This window comes from Prionailurus viverrinus, unplaced genomic scaffold (assembly GCF_022837055.1).
Source record: "Prionailurus viverrinus isolate Anna unplaced genomic scaffold, UM_Priviv_1.0 scaffold_39, whole genome shotgun sequence".
Classification (NCBI taxonomy): Eukaryota; Metazoa; Chordata; class Mammalia; order Carnivora; family Felidae; genus Prionailurus; species Prionailurus viverrinus.
In genome coordinates, this window is record NW_025927607.1 from 2,483,407 (window position 1) to 2,490,687 (window position 7,281).

Genomic DNA, 7,281 nt, shown 5'->3' on the forward strand with positions numbered 1-7,281 from the left:
GGCTCGAACTCACGGACCGCGAGATCGTGACCTGGCTGAAGTCGGACGCTTAGCCGACTGCGCCACCCAGGCGCCCCAGATTAATCTGTATCTTTAGCTTCCTTCCAACAATACGAGGATACCCCTGGCTAATATGATGTAGTACCTTGTGTTTTAAGTTTCTTTTAATTAAATTTTTTTCATTTCATTTATTTATTTATTTATTTAAATGTTTATTCATTTTTTTAAATTTTTTTTTTAACGTTTTTTTATTTATATTTGGGACAGAGAGAGACAGAGCATGAACGGGGGAGGGGCAGAGAGAGAGGGAGACACAGAATCGGAAACAGTCTCCAGGCTCTGAGCCATCAGCCCAGAGCCTGACGCGGGGCTCGAACTCACGGACCGTGAGATCGTGACCTGGCTGAAGTCGGACGCTTAACCGACTGCGCCACCCAGGCGCCCCAATGTTTATTCATTTTTGAAAGACAGAGAGAGACAGAGCACAAGCAAGGGTGGGGCAGAGAGAAAGGGGGACATAGAATCCGAAGCGGGCTCCAGGCTCTGAGCTGTCAGCACCAGAGCGCGACATGGGGCTCGAACTCACGAACTGCGAGATCATGACCTAAGCGGAAGTCTGACGCTCAACCGACTGAACCACCCAGGCGCCCCTAAAAAATTTTTTTTAACGTTTATTAATTTTTGAGAGAGAGAGAGAGAGACAGAGCATGAGCAGGGGAGGGGCGGAGAGAGAGAAGGAGACACAGAATCCCAATCAGGCTCCAGGCTCTGAGCTGTCGGCACAGAGCCCAACTCGGGGCCTGATCCCACCACCCTGGGATCATGACCTGAGCCCAAACCAAGAGTTGGATGCTTGATGGTCTGAGCCGCCCAGGCGCCGCCCCAGCCCTGTGTTTCGATTTTGCCTGCTTTTTTTTTTTTAGTTTGCGAATTGTTTTATTGTTGCTTATCTGGGCAGCCGACTCTCTCAGAATGTATTCACCTATTTACCAATATCTGCTCATCATTCTGTCGTGCATCTCAGACTTCCATCCGGGACCCTTCTCCTTCTTTCTAAAACTGATCGATCGCTCAGAAGTCTCCTGAAGGAACACGTGAAGCAGCCAGCAGACCTGTGTGCACAAAGCTGTGCGAGCAGCCTTGAGGCTTGCCTGGACAGCGAGTCTATGGAAACCGTCCGCCCTCGGCCAACCTGCCTTCCTCCGGTGGCAGGGGCCACGCGCCCAGCTCAGCCTGAGGCCCCAGGTCATGGCATCCCCACCTCTGGAGCTGCGGGCGGCCTTCGCCAGCCCCCTGCCTCTGCAAGGAGTTGTGCTCAAGCTGGTACTTAAACTAAACAGACTTCCTATAGGAAACACACACACACAATCACACGTCTGCTGACGTCGCTTTTATGGACATTTCCCCAAGAAATATTTCTCTCTGGAAAAATAAATTCACAGGATGTAATTAAAACCACTATATGTGTATGTTGGCCTGGGCGCTTCCTAAGTGCTTCACCAAATGGGCCACCAAATAAAGAAATAAAGGCTGGCTTTGTTCACGTCTAGGAACAATGATCTTTATTAATTGTAGCCCAGGGCATTCTTGGGTTACTTTATGCATTCAGAAGCAGCCAGCACGTGCCCTCGGTGCTGACCGCAGTGTGTCCACAGCTGCAGGGGACAGGGCGCGGGTGGCGCTGGGTCAGCCGGATAGAGGCAACTGAAGGTTGAATGGCAGGTACTTTCTGGCTGTGACCTTTGAGAAAAGAATATCGCCGTCTCGTCTTCAAACATCAGAAAAGTTTCTGAAAATCAAAATCAAAAAATTTCTGAAAGAAAGTTACCCAAGCAACGTGCTTTTGCGTGACGTGGCAGAAAGGGGCTATGTGGCTGCGTTGTCTTCCGTGGCCCTCTTGCTCTGCCCCTTTATCTACTTCTTTTGGGGGACCTCCCGGGCCCTGGGGGGGGGACCCAGCTCTGGGCCTGGCACCGGCCCCTGTGGTGGGCACGGGGCCACAGGACGGCACTCAGAGTATTCCCTGGGATGGAGGGAGCATGAGGGCTGAGAGGCTGTTTTCTCGCAGTTGCTGAACGAGGTGTTTGAAGGTCGATGGTGACGCCACGCAGAGGAAACTGTCACAGTGGAGGCTGCACACAGAGCAAAACAACTCTAAAGATGGATGACACTTGGGGCCAGACTTTGGGTTCCAGGATCCAGCTGTGCCTGAAGACCATCCCACCTTGGACACCCCTGTTCTACAGACGTCTTAGTGGGTGTTCAGTTTTGTCAGCTTGTTTAGGTCATGGTGCCCAGCTGTTTGGTCAAACAGCAGTCCAGATGTGTGGTGAAGGTATTTTGCAAATGGAATTAACATCCACAATCAGCTGTCTTTAAATGAACATTACCCTTAATAATCCGGGTGGGCCTCATCTAATCAGTTGAAGGCCTTAATGGCAAAAATAGGTTTCTCTGAAAAAAAAGCAGTTCTGCCTCAAGACTGCAGCATACAGACTCTGGGTTTCCAGGCTGCCAGGCTGCCCTATGGATTTTGGACTCAAGACTACAACATCAGCTCTTGTCTGAGTTTCCAGCCTGCTGGCCTGGATTTCAGACTTGCCAGCCTTCACAATCACATGAGCCAGTTCCTTAAAATAAACCTCTTTGTGTGTGTGTGTGTGCGTGCGTGTGTGTAATAATAGACACATATAAATGCACATACACACATACACACACACACACACACACACACACATCCTATTGGTTCTGTGTCTTTGGAGAACCCTGACTGATACAGAGGGCTTCCCAGGGCAGACCCTAAAGTGTGTGCAGGAGATTAAGCATGGGCTCCCAGGGGACTGGAGCAGGCAGTGGCAGGGGACAGGGAAGGGGGGCCGCAGGTGGAATGCGATTTCAGGCATCGGCAGGAACCAAGCCGTGGGAGGCTCGGAGTGGGAATCCTGCCTCCGGCAAGGGGTGTAACTTCCACGTACTTCTTTGTCTCTTGCCTCTTTGCAGAGTGGTGGCTGCGGGCATGAACAGTGCCTGCTACAATGGGATAGATGCTTCTGTCCCTACTGGTTTGAGTTGAGACCCTCATTAGCAATGGGGAGTCCTGACAAGTCACCCACGGGCTGTGTGAATGAGGGGAACCGAACCGCCTTCCCAAAGACCATGGCAGAAACTCGTAATCATCCAAGTGGCCAGACTCTGCTGGTCGATACAGGCTTGGAGCAGGAGCTCTGGGGCCAGAGGAGCCTGACCCTGGCCCACTGGCTGTCCAGGGCTCTGTCTGCAGAATGTGAACCGAGAGACCCATGGTGGAGGTGAATGCCTGAGCTGATGGTCGCGAAGGGTCAGGCTGGAGTTTCTGTCTCTGAGACCAACGACCAGTCACAGGGGGAGGGGCTGAAGCTCAGAGAGGACCAAGGAAACCCATCTGCGGAGAGGGGTAGAGGAGAGGCTGGCAAGCTGAGAGAGGGAGGGTGAGACACACAGGGTGCTAGAGGGAGAGAGTCAGGGACAGTGAGACATCGGGGCAGAGCAAGACCAAGGTTCAGGGAAACAGAGGCAGAGATGGAGAGGCAGAGTGATGGGGAGGGATCGACAGAAAGGCAGAGAGAGCGACTGAATTATCTAAAATAGTGGCAGCGATATACACCCCTCCCCCACTGCCGTCTTTGCTTTGGAAACGACATTGACATTCCTTATCGAGAGGTGGGCAAGGTCTCTCCCTCTCTCTGGACACTCCCCTGGGAATCCAGCCCTCATATTGTGAGGAGCCCAAGTCCACAGGGAGGCCACATGTCGTGCTCTGATGGCACCAGCCCGGGAGCCGGCGCCCCTCAGACGCCCCCAGCCCCAGCCTTTGAACTCCCAGCTGAGGCCTCGGACATCGGACATCGTGAGGCAGAGGCAAGCCTTTCCTGCTGTGCCCCATCCAAGTGCTTGGCCCACGGACACCCTGGGAGATGACCCAGGATCGCTGTCCTTGGAAGCCGCTCAGTTCTCGCTTACCTGGCAACGGATGAGGAGAGAGAGAAGGGGCACGAAGGGAAAGAGACAGGCAGAGATAAATACAGAGACCCGTACCCGAGCAGGCTGCAAGAGAGAAACACAGCAAGAGTCAGAGAAGCTTCTGAGTCCAGTGCAGCCAGCCTTTCTAGGCCACCTTGTGTCCCCAAGCCAAACTGAAGACTCCTTTGGACCCAAAGCAGCTTCAGTGGGCCTGGTCTGTGTCTGTTGGCCACCGGGCCTCTCGCAGGAATGAACGCAACCTTCCCGTGCCCCACGCTGCCCAGCCCACGGGACACAGGTGTTTTCTGTCCTCTGGGCTCTGGCTGGGCTGGTGTGGGTGGCGTGGGGTCACCCCGGGTCTCCTTGGAGTCCTGCATGCGTTTCCTCCTCGTCCCTCTGCACACGGCAGCCAGTGTGCCCCTTGTCAAACCTGATCCGATCCCTGTACCCCGAAGCCTTCCCTGTGACACCAGGGGAGGCCCGGTCAGTAAGCCGGCCCCTCCCTGGCCTTCACCCGACTGCCCAACTGCCCGTTCCCCGGACTTCTCTTCGTGGTTGACTTTCTGCCCTTCTCTGCCTCCTGCGGAAGCCTCCCCGCGCCCCAGCCCTGCTCTGTCCCTCACAGCCCTCGCTCAGCCGGTGATTTGTGATTCTGGCTCCATTTACTGGGGGTATTCATTGCTTGCAGCCGCCCCCATAAGTCACCACACACTCAGTGGCTTAAAAACGCAGAAATGTATTCTCGCACAGTTTGGAGGCCAGGGGTCTGCAATCGAGGTGTCTGCAGGGCCGCATTCCTCCTGGGGCTTCCAGGGGCAGGTCCTCCCGGTCTCTTCCGGCTCCTGATGGCCCCCGGCTTCCTTAGCTTGTGGCCACATCCTCCAACCTCTGCCTCCTTCTCATGTGGCTTCTCCCTGTGTGTCTGAGTCTCCAATCTCCCTCTGCCCTTCTCCTATCAAGACACTTGTCATTGGGCTTAGGGCCTAGCCTGAGTCCAGGGCCCTGAGATCATTGCCCGGATTTCATCTGCAAAACCCCTTTTCCGAACAAGGTCGCGCTGTCCGGTTTCAGAGGTTGGGAGGTGGGCTTCTGCTTCTGGGGGGGGGGGGGGCACTGCACACCCCGCCACATTGGGCCACAGGTTCCATGGGCCGGGGCCGGGTCTGCTCACCCCTGCACGCGGGACCACGCACAGCGCCTGGACGAGGACGCTTGTTAGCTCTGGTCGATGAATGACTCTATCCGTTTGTTCAATAACCAGTGCTGGGCAGCTCCCGTGAGAGAATCAAAATATTTGCCCGACCGGAGGCAGCTTTCGAGGAAGCTCCGTGGCCGCCAGCAGAGATAACACGGCTCTGAGTCCAGGTGGGAAGAGATAAACGAGGCGGATGTGTGCGTGGGGGCTGGCGGGGAGCCCAGGCCCCCCCCCCCCCCCCGAGAGGCTCGGGTGGGGGCAGGGAGGCATCTGGGGAGCCGGAGAAACACGTCGCCCTGGGCTGCTTTGTGGGGGGCCGGCAGGGTCCGGGTGGTGCAGACACTGGCTTCTGGATGTGTCCTGGGAGCTGCCCGAGGGAGGAGGCTGGGGTGAAGGGCCCCCCGTGTCCAGCGAAGGAACACGTGGGAGTTCCCAGGATGTCATAGGAATTGTCAGCCCACATGACAGAGCCGGAATCTCAGCTACTTTCTCTGCAGGGCAAGTTGACCTGGTGGCGAGGGGGGGAGGCAGTTCAGGGCAATTCCAGGGCTGGGGGAGGGGCCCAACTCACTCTGGTTTTAAAACCGGGAGTCCTGCGTTCGGGAACCCCCTCGGTCGGGGGCGCAGCGGGAGGGTTGGTCCCCTAGGACCGGGCGAGTCGTCCCTGAGTCTGTGGGCTCTGCCGTGAGTCACTACCCCCTGCAGACTCAGGCACAGGCCCTTCCTGCGTCTGGAGGCCTGGGGCTGAGATTTCCTCGCCAAGCCCCAGAATCTCCCTCCCCCTCCCTGTGACGGGAGCACGGCAGGTGCTTAGGAAGGAGAAAGGAGAAGATGGAGGACACGTGGTCTCGCTGCCACCTGTGGGGACACACACCTCAGCAGGTCAGCCCGGGGCTCCACGCTGTCCTCGGCCATCTCCGGCCCGGGGGAGTGGGTGTGTGAAGAGGCATTGTCGGCCACACTGACCGCTCCCCACCCTTCTCCACTGCCTTTCCCTGCCCCAGCCTGGCTGGAGGCCTGCTGGGACACTGCCTCTGACTTGCTTTGACCCTTGCTTCCCTCCCAGCCTGGGCAGAGGAGGGTGGGTCCCCAACCCGGGATGCAGTGTGGGAGAAGGGGGGCCTGGCCTGAGGCTCCTGGGAGGAGATGCCCCAAACGCAGGCCCAAAGGGTCCCCAGAACCAGGAAAGCTGCCCTCTCCCACCCTGTCGTTTGGTGATTTACTGCCCGTTCCCGGAGCTGGGCGGTGGGGATCGAGCTGCCAGCACCCCTGAGCCCGGGCCGGGGTCCTCACCACATGCAGCTGTGGGGCTCAGGCTTCTAGCCACTGGGAGCACTAGCAGTGTTTTGGGAGGAGGGGAAGGGACAGGAGCGGGGACGAGGGGCCCCAGCCCAGACCTCCTGAGCCAGAAAGCTATCGTTGGACATTTTTGCTATAAAGATGATGCCTGATGAGTAGCACCATAGCTAAATCTCTCACGCATCTGGTTACTTCCCTAGAATAAATGCCTAGAAGAGGAGTTTCTGATCAAGGATTATGCCAAGCTGTCCTCCAGGAAGACTGGGCTAGACTCCAAGGAGGGCTCATCCTGGGGACAGTGGGCATTTTGTTCTGGGGACATAGATGGGTGGGCTGCTGTGGGGGTGGCCTGAGCTGTCAGATGGCAACAGGAGGCTGTGGGTGATCTTACGGTGGGAGGAAGCAGTGGGTGTGGGAGAATGTGAGGGTGCTGCTGGGACTCGGAGGGGGGCAGACACAGCCCCCACTGTGCCTGGGGTGGCACCGGCCCCGTGTCCATGGGCTGGCATGCCCCGTGAGCCCACGCCTGGGCTGGCACTGGCAAACTCTGTTGGTTATAGATTACGTGAGCTGAATTACTCCCATCTGCAGAATTCACTGATCATCCTCTTGTTGGTGGGTTTTCGGGGCTTAAAAGACCTGGAGGAAGTGGGCCCTGGAGAGAGGTGAGGCCTGAGGAGAGCGGCCCCGGGGGTGCCGAGAGCCGTCTCAGCCACTGTGTGCTTTGGGAATGGCACCAGGCCCCTTAACCTCAGGCTCCTGAAAAACGGGAGGGTTAATGCCTCTTC